Source organism: Micropterus salmoides, unplaced genomic scaffold, assembly GCF_014851395.1.
Source record: "Micropterus salmoides isolate LMB-PRFRI ecotype aquatic unplaced genomic scaffold, ASM1485139v1 Ms_hic_scaffold_11, whole genome shotgun sequence".
In the NCBI taxonomy this organism is placed as follows: Eukaryota; Metazoa; Chordata; class Actinopteri; order Centrarchiformes; family Centrarchidae; genus Micropterus; species Micropterus salmoides.
Genome location: NW_024040152.1, coordinates 9,327,147 through 9,343,301, shown reverse-complemented (window position 1 = coordinate 9,343,301; position 16,155 = coordinate 9,327,147). Strand labels below are relative to the sequence as shown.

Sequence of the window (16,155 nt, the reverse complement as noted above, 5' to 3'; positions counted from 1 at the left end):
GGTAGAGCAGGTAGAGGAGTTCATGGCCAAAGAAGACAAACACTTTCAAATGAAATCAGAGCAACCATAGTAGATCATGTCATCAACCATGGGCTGACAATGCGTGAGGCTGGACAGAGAGTGCAGCCAAACTTGAGCCGTTTTACTGTCCAAGTTTCAAACTGTACAAGTTTCCTGTACAATGTACTCTACTGTGGGGGAAAAATATTTAGGCTGTATTGTCCAAGCCCTATATATTTTTTTATTTTCTTTTTTAAGGACTGAGAGACGACACCATGGTGGAGGAAGGGGCCAAATGTTCACCGGGGCACAGGAAGCTGGCATTGTAAACTTGGTTTTGGAACATAATGAAATCAGATTACAAGAAACGTGGTGGGAACATCACAATGTGCGCTGCCATTTCCAGTATGCATGGTGTCCTCCACCGTCATGCCAACCTTGGACCATACAACACAGCCCATATTCTCACATTTCTGGACAGACTTCACAACATTCTCATACCACCAGAGCATATGAATGATGCAGACCATCAAAGAAACCGGTACGTTGTAGTATGGGACAACGTGAGCTTTCATAGTGCAGCCCCAGTCCAAAACTGGTTTGCTGACCACCCAACATTTCTCGTGCAATACCTCCCACCATACTCACCATTTCTGAACCCCATAGAAGAGTTTCTTTTCGGCATGGCGGTGGAAGGTATACGACCGGCAGCCCTTTGTGCGCATGCCTCTTGTGCAGGCTACGGAAGAGGCATGTGATGAGATTGATGTGGGTGCAATTCAGGGATGGATAAGGCACTCAAGGTGCTTCTTCCCTCGCTGTCTGGCAAGGGAAGATATTGCCTGTGATGTTGACGAGGCGTTGTGGCCAGACCCGGCTGTGCGGCAAGATGCTGCCTAATTATTTTTCTTGCCTTTTTTTTTACTATAATATATTTTTTCTGAAATTTTCTTTTTCAGTTTACTGTTTTTTGTAAGAATATTTTTGTTCAGTCTCATGTAAATATATCTGCTGTGCATATGTTGCACTGACTTGTTTACTGTAGTGAAAAATAAAATAAAGTTTCAACAGCATGTGTGTGTATCTGCAAATATTTCTGTGCATGTGAACAATCTGATACATATTTTAGTATTATGGCAAAGCATACAAAAGATGGGGGTGCTTTTCATTATGCCCAACAGTGTGTAGTTAGTTAGGCAAAAATCTGGTATTATGAATGAAGTGTGTGCCATTATATTGCAAACGTTTGATTTTGATAATGCTTCATTTTACATTAGGGAATTACTTCTACTGTTCCCATTTACACTTTAAAAGATTTTGAAAATAAGGTAAAGGTTGTGTTTTACCTGTGTTTTATCACTTGTTGCCCTGTGCTCTTGTGTCTCAGTGATGTCTGGGTTTTTTGCACCACAAGTTTCCAGGAAGTTTTTCTACACTGTTGGCCATTGTTGTACCACCACACTACAATATCTAATAAACATGTAATATTGCAACTTCGGAAGGTGCATCATCATCTTCAAGACTGAAATGGTATAGTGGGATGTGCATAGTTACATTTTTTTACAACTGCTTAAACATGTTTTCAAAACTATTTCTCCTCTTTTCAAAACTCTACACACAATTCCCAAAACTGCTCACACAAAATGCAAAATACCTCATATCTCCTTCTAAATGAAACACTGCATTCAAAATACCATAAACACACCCCAAAATGAAGCATTGGCATCAAAAGTACACTGTAAACAACAATGCAATGTTCAAACAGCAAATATAAATTTGGCAAAACATCACTGTTGTAACAGTAGCACAGTGTTGTATCCAGCAGCATACAAGAAAAGGAAACCATAAACATATGTAGATCAAAAGTATAATTTTTACTTTTATTGCCAAAAATTAATACTTATTTTACAATACTGTACTGCTGAAATAACCATTAAATTGTTGCATACCTGTTCTAATTGCTAATTGCTAAAACACAATTTCTGAAATCTTGCTCCATTTTCTGAAAACATTAAACACAAAACCTCCGCTTGAAAACCTTTGACTCCTCGTGCAAAATGAAACTTTGGCCTCAAAAAAGATTTACCTTTGCTCAAAACCAAACACTTCTCTCAAATCATAAACAAAGCCATCAAAATTATATACACTATCAAGCAGTCAGTAAACAATACACCAAAAAATAGAAAACACGTTGTTCAAAACATATAGTTCTCAGGGAGAACATTTTTAATCTCAAAACAAATTTCAAATTGTCTTTGATGAATGAAAACATGTTCTATCATAGCAGTTCAAAATTATCAGAAATTATGCTCTGACTTGTTCTTTGCAATTGTTTTTATTCTTTCTCCTCCTTGTACCCCTATTTTAACATCACTGTACTGTGCATCTCACAAACTTGTCCTGTGTTTCTGTGATACTGTAATTCTTGTTCTTTGTTGATATGAACCTGCAACCAGATAAAAATATTGAGCAGTCAGTGCTGTAAACAAACATATGTCCTCCTCTTCCTCCTCGTCCCCCACCTCGCATATGCACTCGTCCTCTCACATTGTTTCTTCCATCCATTCATAGAATTTCTCCGTCCCACCTTCAACAACCTGTTTGCTCTCTGAACTGGCTTATGTTGGTTGTGTCACATGATTTGAAACAAGTGAAATCAATTTTGAGTAGTTGTGTTTAATTACAGTTTTTCTCGATTGTTTACACACATTTTCTGAAAGAATACCTCATATTCTCAGAACTCTACACACAAATCAAAAAACACACACACAATGGACAAAACCCCTCAATTCTCCTGCAAAATGAAACTTTACATTCAAAACAATGTTATTTCTTCTCAAAATAGTATTTTGTTTTCAAGTGACACACACAAATCATCATATGAATAGACATTCATAAGAACCAGTTGAACACTGATGTGCTCAATGTAAAACACTATGATGAATGGAAAACACTTCTTCTCCATTCATCATAATGACTTAGGCCTTTTTTTTTGTTCAGTGTTACACTTACTACAGACAGTACATACATAAGTGTGTTGTAAAATATTTGAGAATATTGTTTTTATACTCAGAACACACAAATACATGGTAACAAATATATTTTATTTGTCCCACAAAAACAATGTGAAGAATTTACTGTACACAGTTACAGTAAAAAAAATAAAATAAAAAAAAACTTTAAAAAAACTATGCTGCATCCTCTCTTCTGTTGCGGTCTGGCTACAGCACCTCATCCACATCACAAGCAATGTTTTCCCTGGCCAAGCAGCGAGGGAAATATCGCCTGGCATAGCGATTCCAGCCATGAAAGGCATCAGCAGCTATATCCGCGTTTGTGGATTTCAGTCATACACTTTCCATCTCCAGGCAGAAAAAAATTGAGGAATGGAGAATATGGAGGGAGATAAACAACTGAAAAGCGTGGGTGGGCGGTGAACCAGTTACGAACCAGAGCAGCCCTGTGGAAACTTACGTTGTCCCAAATGACAACGTGACTGAGCTGCTCTGGGCCTTCTACCTGATCTGTTGGAATGAGTGTGTTGTGTAGGGTGTCCAGGAATGTGATCAGATGGGCGGTGTTGTAGGGGCCATGGGTAGCATGATGATGGATGCTGCACACATTGTGATGTTCCCTCCGCGCTGGCCAGGGACTTCAACAATGGCACGCTGGCCGATGACATTCCTTCCCCTCTTTCGTCTTTTTGTGAGGTTGAACCCTCATCAATGAAGATGAACTGGTGCTCCACTGCAGCCACCTCTAGCTCAAGGACTCTCTGAAACACACATGACAATATCAGAAATAGACATGGAGTGGTCACTATTGTGAAGCACAATCATTATGATTACAATATTGAAATATGTATAATTTACTGTATACAGTGTTGGGAGTATGCATCAATTGTGGGACTCACTTGCACATAGTTATATCGCAATTCTTTGACTCTTTCTGAATTGCATTCAAATGGCACCCTGTAGACCTGCTTCATCCTGAGATGATTTCTGCACAAGACAAGGTCCAGTGTTGATAAGCTTACCCTATAAATTTTTGAAATATGTCATTGTTTTCTATTATTTTTCTTTGTATTTGCTGTAATGTTATGGCGTTGTTTTCTAGGACCATGTTTATGATTTCTGTTTCCTGTTCAGGAGACAGAAGACGTTCCCTTTTGTTGGTAATCTTTCAGTTCTGCCAAACAAATAGTAAAATAATAATAATAATAGCCACTTTGCCACTTTGGTTGATCATGTGGTCAACCATGGTCTAACAATGAGGGAGGCTGGGCAAAGAGTACAGCCAAATCTGAGTAGGTACACTGTAGCATCCATCATCCGGACTTTCCGAAATGAGAATAGGTAAGAAATCTACTCTCACTAGCAAATTGCAGTACTGCATATCAATACAGTACTCAATGAGTACAGTAGTACAGTATTGCCTGTGGACTGTTCTGTAGGAATGTAAAAATACTGTAAAGTATGTTTCAAGTATTTAGGAAATGTATACCTACTTTGTATTTACAGTATAATGACTATAGCCAGCTAGCTGAACTGTGTCCGCCTCAATATGATTGTTTTAGTCAACCGAGGGTCAGTGGTCGTGGTGGTGCGCTAGTGAGCGTGTATAGGAAAAATTTTAAATGTCATCAAGTACGCTGTGATAAAATTTAACTTCTTTGAAGTTCTCACTCTTAAAGTTGCAGGGCTACAACCTATCATATTTATTATAATTTATCGCTCCCCAAAACCACCTGGAGGATTTTTATCAGAATTTCCTGAATTTTTATCTACTCTGGTTTTAAATTATGATAGAATTGTTCTTTGTGGCAATTTTAATATTCATGTTGATGACCCCACCAATGTTAATGCAACTGACTTTTTAAATATGGCCACTTTTTTTAACTTCAAACAACATGTCAAATGGCAAACACATAACCGTGGTCATACACTGGACTTGGTTTTTACCCTGGGTGTCAGCATTTCCTCTGTTGAATTAGTGGACATGACCATATCTGACCACAGATGTATTGTTTTTAGCTGCGATTCCCCTGTTACTCATGCCGCCTCACCAAGCTCCAACCAAGTGTTTCAAAGTTTTGCACATTCTTTCAGAGCCAAAGCCAACACCTGTCTGATTCCAACACCAACAATCTGGTCGATCACTTCAATCATATCTGCTTGTTGTCACTAAATATTACTGCTCCTCTAAAGGTTAGGCCTACGTCTAAAGCTAGTAAGCAACCCTGGATAAATGACAGCATTCGGAGCCTAAAAAGGGAATGCAGGAAAGCAGAGCGCAGATGGAAAAAATCCAGTCTCCAAGTCCATTACCTCAGTCTGAAGGATTTATTAATTAACTACAATAACATGGTTAAGGATGCGAGAACACACTATTTTTCTGAACTCATTATTACACATAAACACAATCCCAGGTTTCTGTTTAAGACTGTGGATCAGCTGGTAAACCCAACCCTTCCTTGTGCCTCAGCTGGAAGTAATGATGACTGTGAATTGTTTTTATCTTATTTTACCAATAAGGTGGTGTCAATCAGAGCCTCTATTACCCCCGTGGCCTCTTACTCAGAGGTTCCTCACCAGCAACAAGAGAGTTTTAACCAGTTTTATCCCATCGACTTGTCTGAGCTTTAAAAAACAGTATCACAAATGAGAGTGTCCTCCAGCCCACTTGATGTAATACCTACAAAATTTTTACTGAAAGTAATGGATTCTGTTGGGCCCCATTTGATCTCTGTTTCCAACAGCTGCCTATCTACTGATTGTGTCCCTGATTATTTTTTAACGGCTTGCGTGAACCCACTTTTAAAGAAACCTGGTTTAGATCCCTCCCTCCCACATAATTTTAGACCAATTTCAAAACTGCCTTTTATTGCAAATATTCTAGAAAGAATTGTGTCCAAACAGCTGCTCACTGTACTGGAAAATAACAAATTATTTGAAAAGTTTCAATCTGGTTTCAGGAAGTACCACAGCACTGAGACTGCCCTGCTTAAAGTAACCATTGACCTTTTAATGTCTGCTGATGAAGGCATGTGCTCAGTCCTGGTACTCCTGGACCTTAGCGCTGCTTTTGACACCATTGATCACAACATCATGTTAGACAGACTGAGGCACTGGGTGGGGATCTCTGGTACTGCCCAAGAATTGTTTTCATCCTACCTGTCAAATAGGAAGTTTTGCGTGTCTGTGAACAACTATGTCTCTTCGTTCTGTCCAGTTAAATATGGTGTGCCTGAGGGGTCGGTCTTAGGACCCATTTTGTTTTCCTTGTATCTGCTTCCCCTTGGACATATTATCCATAAACATGACATTTCTTTTCATATTTATGCTGATGACACACAAATGTACTTGCCCATCAGATCCACAGACCCTGGAATGCTGAGTTCACTTAACAACTACCTTTGTGAAGTAAAAAAATGGATGTCAAATAATTTCCTCCAACTGAACTCAGACAAAACAGAAATCCTGGTCATCGGGTCCCAGCAGATGGTAAAACAAATACTGCCATCTGCTGGTTCCCTAGTAAATCACACATTAAGCCTATCAACCTTGGTGTTTGGTTTGATAGTAATTTAAATTTCGAGCAGCACACCACAAAGCTTGTTCAATCATGTTTTTATCAACTTAGAAATATAGCAAAAATTCAATCTATGTTAACTTTTAAAGGACACACAGACCATTTTACACGACTTCATCTCATCACGCCTGGATTATTGCAACAGCCTTTTCACCTGTTTAACCCAAAAATCTATTGATCGAATCCAGACTGTCCAGAACTCAGCTGCCAGGCTTTTAACCAGAACAAAGAAATATGACCACATTACTCCTATTTTAGCTTCATTACACTGGCTCCCAGTAGGTTTTAGAATTGACTTTAAAATTCTATTGATTACTTTTAAAGCTCTTCATGGCCTCTCACCTTGTTATATTTCTGACCTTTTAGTCCCATACACACCAGCATGTACCTTAAGATCCTCGGGCAGAGGTCTGTTGTCTGTTCCAGAGTCTCGACTGAAAACTAAAGGGGACAGAGCGTTTGCTGTCAGGGCCCCGAGGCTCTGGAACAGCCTGCCTGAGGAAATCAGGTCAGCTAAGTCAGTGAACTCTTTTAAGTCCCTTCTTAAAACACACTTTTATAGGTGAGCCTTTCCCGATCTTATTTGACATTATTTTATCCCTTTTATTTTATTGTATTTTACTAATTTTATATTTATCTTAAACGTGTATTTTAGTCTTTTCAATGTTTTCATGCTTTTATCTTGTATTGTTTTTGTATTATTGTCTCTTGGGTATTATTGTCTTTACACTTGTTAAAGCACTTTGTAACTAGTGTTGACAAAAGTGCTCTACAAATAAAGATCATTATTATTATTATTATTTTACTATTTTTTTGGCAGGACTGAAAGATTACCAACACAAGGTGGTCGGGAACATCTTCTGTCTCCTGATCAGGAAACAGAAATCATAAACATGGTCCTAGATAACAACGCCATAACATTACAGCAAATACAAAGCTTGCTTTTTGAAAAATGGAGTTATGGTTTGTAAATTTTAGTTCAAAAGCCTGGTTATAGTGTTTAAACAATGGAGAAAAAACTAATTAAATGCCGTTCTTGAACCATTTGGAGTAAATGCATGGTTTTGGGGCTTCTCTGAAAGATTCTCTGAAAGTTAGACACTCTGAAGTGTCTAACCCAAAAGTCAGAATCACTATAAATGCTACTGGATTTGATTCATATAAGTTTAAACACACTAAATAATATTTTTTTTTTATTTCCATGCAGACAACCACAGCATAAAGCCTTACCTAGTCCAATTTTAAACTTTACACCAATACCATGAATAATGAATATTTTACACAGGTTTTTCTAAGGATTTGTCTTAGCAAATTTTTTCAAAAGCAATACTGCCCCTCTGCGGCAAGGTGCTGCTGCTGCATCACGCCGTAGATTGACGCTGATGTGTTTTTTTGCTGGGAGATCATGAACTTGCTACTTAAAGCTGGATGTTGTTATTTTCAGAATTTTATTGGCTACACAAAGTGCCAGTCATCGGCACAATTGCTTGCAATTGGCTCGGCCTACCCACAAAATAATAGCGGCGGGCCCTTCCTTACAGCCCAGGCTCTTGTTGGCTGCTGTAGGCTGTGAAAGGGACATGTGAGCTCCTATTAGGTCGAATTAGCTGTCAGTCAGAAGGTCAGAAGGTCAGAGTTCAGCAGCTAATTTGAAATCAAGATATCACATTTGTTTACATCCAAATCGGAGTTATTACAGTTATAATGACATATCAGCCACGTTTGCCAGCAAATATAAAATGATGCAGCAGCAGTCCCTGGGGATTTTTTGATGGAAGAATGTGGTTGGACTAAATGTTTTTCTGGATTGCATCATCTGGACCTATTACAACCATGTTGACAACATGACAAGACCATTTTTGTTAGAAAATAATCAATCGGTGGATTAAGTTACTATGAGGCTTCAAAGATGAGTCACTTCAATTTTGATGGTACTGCTTCGTCTGACAGAGGTGCTGATTGTACCCGCTGTTGTGATTGTATCTTGAAATCATATAGCAGTTGTGGGCACATAAAGAGAGCTGCCATCAGAACCTGTTACCACCAGGAATGAGAGGTTTAAGAAGTTTTCACATAAAGTAAAGGATTATGCGCAAATGTTGGAATGAGCGATTGCAAGTATTAATTTAAAAAATCAAGTCATTTTCAAGTCATCTGTCTCAAGTCTAAGTCAAGTCTCAAGTCATGAACACCAAGTCAAAGTCAAGTCCAGTCTTTTGTCTGTTAGTCAAGCAAGTCTCAAGTCTTCAAATTTGCGACTCGAGTCATGTGAGTCATGTGACTCGAGTCCCCCAAAGGCCAAACGTTTTATCGTTTCATCAAAAAAAAAAAACAACATATAAATCTCAACAACTCAAGCACGGCATACTGATCTTTAATTTGTTATTTCATTTTGATTTAATATATAAAATGAATACCTATATAAATTCACACTAGTCTAATGTACATCAAAAGTGGTTAATACAATTGTTCCTTCTGTTCATACTGTCTCTGTCTGGATCCCACTGTGACTCAATTTCACTATAAGAGATGAGGGATAACAGTCGTTGTTGTGTCAAAAGATACATCCCAAAGTTCACTTGGCACTAATATTCGGCTTCAGCTGTCTGAGTTAGGCAACTGCTAATCAGCAAGAAAACACTGTCCCTGGAAACATTAGGAGAAAATTTTGAGCTACAGAAACTAACTTGCAGGACACTTGATTTGTCTTTGTCTCATACTCTGTCTTAACATCAAATATTGTTCAAAATGTCATTGTCTCATACTAGTTGTGGTTGACTTTTGGAATTCATTTTAGGTTGCAGATTGTCGTCCATCTCAAACACTGTACTTTTGCGCATATGAGAATTGCACTGAGAAGTTAAAAAAGTGTCAACCTACCCGTTGAATTTGTTTGCTGCAGACTGAAAACAGAAACAAGACAAATCATACAGCCACCCTCTCAGGGAAACTACAGCTGTGCTATAGGCTAAATGCTAACATCAGCCTGCTAACATGCTCACAATGGCATGCCGATGTTTACCGTGTGAAATGTTCTATGTTCACAATCTTAGTTTAGTTAGCCTGCTAATATTGACACTAAACACAAAATACAGCTTATTTATTTTGGACGAATTTGGTCATAAAGTGTTGGACAAATACAAATTTTGATCTGATGGTGCAAGATAAAAAGTTACGGGATCAATAAAGCTATTATAATAATATTTTAATAATATCAGCAAAGTCCTCAGTAATTATCTGGGAAACAGATATTTTATATGTTGTCAAATAGTTTATATTTGAGTCTGGAACAAAGTGGTGGATGACATTTATTACCCACAACAGACCACCACTTCACAAGAGCACATACTTGTTTCTTCAGCTTAAATAAAAAATGTATAACACAAAAGTACACATCACCTCTCAGAGCAGAGAGGACAGAGGAGGTTGCCCCTCTCGACCCTCCTTTTGCACACCACTGTCAGCCTTTTCATGGATTTGGGTACATTTATTTGGAAGGTTTATGAAAAGTGAACACATAGAAGCAAAATAACATTTGAATAAAATGGAAATTCTGTCCAACTTTCAGTCCACCCTCAGTTGAATGAATAAATTTGAACAGCCCCTAACATGTAGACAGTGTGAAGTCTCTCTCTCACTTCAGATTCTCACAGACTGAATTTAGCATTCGAAGATCACAGCTTGTGGTAGAAACAGTTCACAAGACTGCCATTCATTCACCAGAATAACAATCCATCAGTCCAATCCGTCACATTTAATGAGAGCAAAGAAACATTACTCCACAATCCAACAGTCTTTAAATCTCACCCATTATATCCTTCACGTTGGAGTACACCGCCACGTCCTCGTCTTCTGAGACACAATGTTTTGACTCCTCATCCTCCACTATCATCGCCTCCTCCTCTTTGTCCTCAAATACTTCACCTTCCTCTCTGTTGTCGTCTTTGCTGTCCTCTTTTACTTGCTTCTTAATTTCAGCGTATTCTGTCTCGGTGGTCTCTTGCTTCTTTGTTGCCTCCCTGGGACTCTTTCTTTTCAACACAGAGAAATTGATGCTGGCGTACTCCACATCTTTTGCTCCACCATCAAGATCAGGGGTTGCTTTTTCTGCTGTTCCATCTTCTCCTACTTCAGCTGCCTCTTGGTAGTAGGTCTGGTCATCTTCCAGTGCTTGACAAGGATCTATCTGTGAGGTACAATGGAAATGATATGACTCATTCAGCAGCTGCTACAAGCACCAAAACTGTGAGTAATAAACTGGGAGACTGTGGTACATGTAAAGTACTGCCAACCATTTTCATGAAGTCATTACATAATCTTTAAATCTTGTAATGTTTGGGTATTGGTTGTTTCTATACTATTTTAAAAAAAATCAACTTGAAGCAAGACTTGAAATGTTTTTGAGACATTGTTATCCATCATCATGTGTATCTACTTTTATTATAGTAAGTTTACAGTTACATGTAAGTGGAAATTCAGTGCAGTCTTTTTTCAGTTTGTACATTCATCTGCGCTGCAGAGGAACAAAAACGACCTGACTATTGAAGCAGGCAGGGTGTTGGCTTTGATAGGATATACAGTGTCTGAAGTTTGCAACAATGCATGTAACAAGTTGTTTTTCATGCTTTAGAGAAATGAGTTCAGGCAAAGCACACAAGTTGTGCTTGCTTGAGTTGACTGTCAGTCGCTGCTTCATTCATGCTTAGCAATGAGCTGACTATGAATTCCCAATCACATTCATGCAGGTGGACAAGGCAGCCATTAAAATCTAATACTTCTAATTATTACTCTGCCAATGTTGAAAATTCTTCGACAAGCCCAACCTTCTCCTTATATGCTGTGATTTTGGTATTGCTTAATAACCAAAATGTAATGTCTGGGATTCAGTCTCCTTGTTGCTGATCAGATTCATTGAGAGTTCCCTGAATGTGCAGAAAATATTCTGCCAAATCTAACTGTATAACAATTTGTTATTCATGGTCAATTAATCAAATTAGTGTGTTTAAACAATAAAAGCCACATTCACACATATAAAATATAACATTTAATATTACAATTCTGAAAAAAATGAAAACATATATATAAAATATTAGTTAAATGAATATAAATACCAGAGGATCCTCTTGACTAGTCATCATCTCCAGAGTTTCATCCAGATTTACAGAGCTCAGTTTCTTTCTGGGTAGAAAACAAACAAATAAACTATTTAAATGAATATAAGATTATCCACAAATAAAACCAGGGGATAATTATAGATTATCTGGTGTACCTTTGGCATTTCTTTGCCAAAGAGCAAAGGGCTGCTGAAAAGAGTACCCCAATCAAAAAGGCAATGATGATTTTCAGCCATGAAACCATTTTTGATAGTTTGCTGGTTGATCTGCAATCAAGAGCAACAAAATAAATCTTGGTGTCCATCTTGTTCAACAATAATATATTTGCAATAGCTTATTTCTTGTGGGACAAAGGTCACTGTAATTAGTGAGAGGAAAGGCAATGGTCTGCAATAGCAGAAGTGTTTTAGTTGAGGAAACGTACCCTCTTGTTCGGATGCGTTTATTCGGATGGTGAAGTTCTCTTTTGCCTCCCTGCTTGCCTCATTGCTGCTGACACACTGAACAACAGTGCTGTTGTGGTCATTTGCTTTTAGGGTGATGGTGCTGTTGACTGTGTGTTTGGACACAGTGGTAATAACAGAGTATTCAGTGTGGTCCTTCAACAGCGGCCATTTAATGGTGGGTAAAGGAAACCCCTCACTGATACACATACAGGTCAGAACCTCTGACTGATTTCTGCATCCAGAGCTGTTCAGGATCTTTGGAAACACTGCAAAAAAACAGAATCACAACATCAAACAAAGCGCACAGGAAGCTGACACACACACATCAGGATCTCCGATTAAATAAATCCGGTTAATAGTGTAAAATGTGAACATACACTTCCTTTTCAAGAAGATTAGTACAGCCTACTTACAAGTCACAGTTATATCAGCATTTACAGTCAGAGTCGTGTCCAGGTGTTTTGCTGTACAGATGTACTGTCCAGAATGTTCTACAGTCACATTATGAATGACAAGTGCGGCTGATCCAGTGTCGTTCTGCAGGCCAGTCTCAGGTCCATTACGCAGGTGTGTGTTGGAACCAAGAACAGTCCACGTGATATGAGATAGAGGGAAACTTTCAACACTGCAGGTCAGATCCAGAGCATCTCCCTCCTTAACAATCATATTCCCAGTGATTGCAGGCTTTTTCATATCTGTGAAGAAAACATTTGAAGAGAAGATAGAAAACACATTTCTTTGTTTTTTACTTATGCAAGCACACACATAGTTGGTCAAATGTATACATACACACAATTATAATTAGTCCTGTAGTGCAACTTCAAAAGACTTTCTTCAGGCACTATAGTGACTTTCTTACCCACTGAAATAGGAAAAGTCTGCCATAGTGTATGTGCTACCAGTAATACTTAATAGTTAAATGGGTATGACTCCAAATTATGCATACACTGCCCCTAAAAATATACACGGTATGATATACAGTATATACTTAATGAGATATATCCTTTTACACATTGTAAATTAAGTAAATGATCTTGTGATGGCATTCATGCATGGACGCAGTGTTTTTTTAATATACTACCACTGGAAGGCGCCAAAGTCTCAACATGTTCGAGCTCTACACAGTGGTTTTCACAGACAAGTTTTTATTATTCCAAACACGTGGCTACAGTGAGACAACCTGGAAGCCTTCACAATGCCTCCAAGGGCTTTTCTTATTTACATTAGAAACTAAGGCAAATAGTCAAAAATGAAATCATCTCAGTTTCAGTTAACTAGAAGAGGAAATACTACATGAAATGTACTTACACATCACTGTTACATCAACGTTTTGGATCAGTGTGTTGTTCAGATGTTTGGCTGTGCAGGTGTACTGTCCTGAATCTCTGCTGTCATGTTAGCGATGGAAAAAGTTCCTATTCCACTTTCTTCCTGCAGGTAGGTTTCAGTGTCATTCTGCTGAGTAGTTTCTGTTCCATTTTGCTTGTATTTGTCAGAATATATAGTCCATGTGATTAGAGATAGAGGAAAACTTTCAACACTGCAGGTCAGATTCAGAGTCTCACCCTCCTTCACACGTGTTTTCCCAGTGATTTTAACTCCCTTTACATCTATGAGGCAAAGAGATATATGATATTATTTACAATGTTATATAGCACCTCTAAATTCCCAACTTTCCTGTAAGAAAACTGGATTTATAAAATTGAACACAGCTCAGAAAACCATCAGAAGTGACATGAGAGAACATCTCTTAACAAATACTTTAGATGAAAGGTAAATGTGATAACGGACAGTAGGTGCTACTCACAGGTCACATTCAGAGTCACTGTCTCCTCTGTAGTGATGTTTGTGAACCTGACCCTGCAGGTGACATTGGTGCCGTGGTGTTCAGCTGAAGAGTTAAACATCAAAGTTGAGCTGTGTCTTTGTGTGACAGCAGTCAGATTCTCAGTCTTGAAAGCAGTGATGTTTCCTGTGATGTGAGAGTCGTTCTGTCCTGGTCCTCTCCACAGCCAGGTGATTTCAGGATCAGATCCAGAGCAGAGACCAGGAGCAGTGCAGGTCAGTGTGGTCTGCTGTCCCTCTGTTAGTGGAGGAACCATAACTGTGGGCGTCTGGATCAGATCTAATGGGAGAGCAGTCCATGAGTGGAATCAGGTGAGCAGCATGATGATCATCATTCACTAACATTTGGGCCAAAACAATCAGATACTTTGTTGAACATTTCAATGGGTAAAAAAAACATTATTTATGCTCCATTAAGACTATGAATAGCACAACAATTAACTTCATTGTATATTTTTGTTGTAGCTCTACATACCTGTAACAGAGACAGTTGCTCTTGGAGAGAATGTAAATCCATCTTTCATCTTATGCTGGTTGTTACCAGTAACTCTAAGCTGATATGATCCAGAGTCTGACTCAGTGAGGTCACTGATGATGATGCTGCAGTTCTTCTGACTCACGTCAGGCTCCAATAGTGACACTCGTCCTTTAAACCCAGACTGAACTTTTCTGTTGTTCTTGTTAGTGTGGAATATCATGTCTGAATCAACACATCTTGGTTTAGATTGTTCACATTTGTACCAAATTATATTTTGGGGTGTGAAGCCATAACTAGTGGTGAAAGAACACGGTATCACAACACAGAGTCCAGCCTCTGCTGTTGTCTCTCCTTCATTAAGAGTGATACAGAATCACTTTGACAGCGTGTTCTTTTCTCCACTGATTCTCCTGTTAATGCAAACAGTGAGAGAAAAACAGGGATAAGGGATATTTACACTACAGACCTGCCAGACATTTGTATTGTTTTTGTTTTAAACTAACTGCTGTTGTCAGCAGAACTGAACAAACACCACAATGGGATTTCAGCATTTAACATATTCTTTATTCCCAATATTGATGGTAAAGAAAATAGTCATTTACATAACATTTAACTATTTATCCCAGAGTTTCAAAGTAAGTCAATAAATGCTGTAAGTAATGTTACTAATGATAAAAATAAAACATTTAATTCAGGGTGGAAAAACTAAATACTTGTAATTTTTTAAACCTTTAAATGACATGTATCCTGGCAAATTATTGCAAACATTGTCAATCACATCTTTAATGTTGGCATTACAGGAAGATTATAATAAAGAGGCATACCTGTGTCTGCATTTCTGCCTCTCACAGAAAAAAGCAAAGTCGCCAGGATGAGAACAAACATCCTGATTAGATGCTGTCAGGACAAACTTTACACTGAAAGTACAAAACATGTGTGGAACTGAACCAAAGGAAACTCCACAGCTGTATATTGCATCTTTCTATAGTTGCAAGATATATACACTTTACCCATGTATAGCTAAGCTTTTTTTTAATTCACAGAAAGGACTTTATAACATGTGTTCTCAAACGGTCTTTTATACTGTAAATTAATTTTACTAAAATAATCTCTACAAAAACTGCAGCTTTAGGCTTCCTGAATCTTTTACTAAATGCACCAACAAGCTCTCTTTTTCAGCACAGTCGACCCCTATTACCAGCAAATACACAAACATCCAAAAGCATTTTGATATTAGTTTGATATTAATTAGGGAAGAATTAATCACTTTAGCAACTCCCATTCACTGTCCAAAAACTTATTTTAAAACATATTAGATCTTGTGTTTTACCTCTTTCGACCTCGTTCTCCGGCTCTCCTTCATGAACAGTGTTTAAGTTCTGAACTGACCCTTCCTCTCCTCACTTTTCTATTCCTTCCCTCTTTGTGCAACAACAAGGTTTCAGGAAGTCCCTAGACATTGCTGAGCAATATTTCTCCTGCCCAAACACTGGCAGGCTTTTACACGCATATAATCTCATAATATCACATTATGTGTATCTTATAACTAATTACACATTTACACCTTTAACAATGAATAATGATAAGAAAATGTTTTTTGTTTGCCCCTTTACCCTCTCGATTACTGAAGTAATGTAAAACGTTTTGAAAAGAGAAGTAGGCCCTACTGTTAACGTGTGAT

The 16,155-nt window shown here is 38.2% G+C and overlaps 1 pseudogene; it reads right to left on the bottom strand.

Moving 5' to 3' along the window:
• Window positions 1–8,949: 8,949 nt before the first annotated feature.
• Window positions 8,950–14,847, bottom strand: LOC119898216 (annotated as a pseudogene).
• Window positions 14,848–16,155: the final 1,308 nt, after the last annotated feature.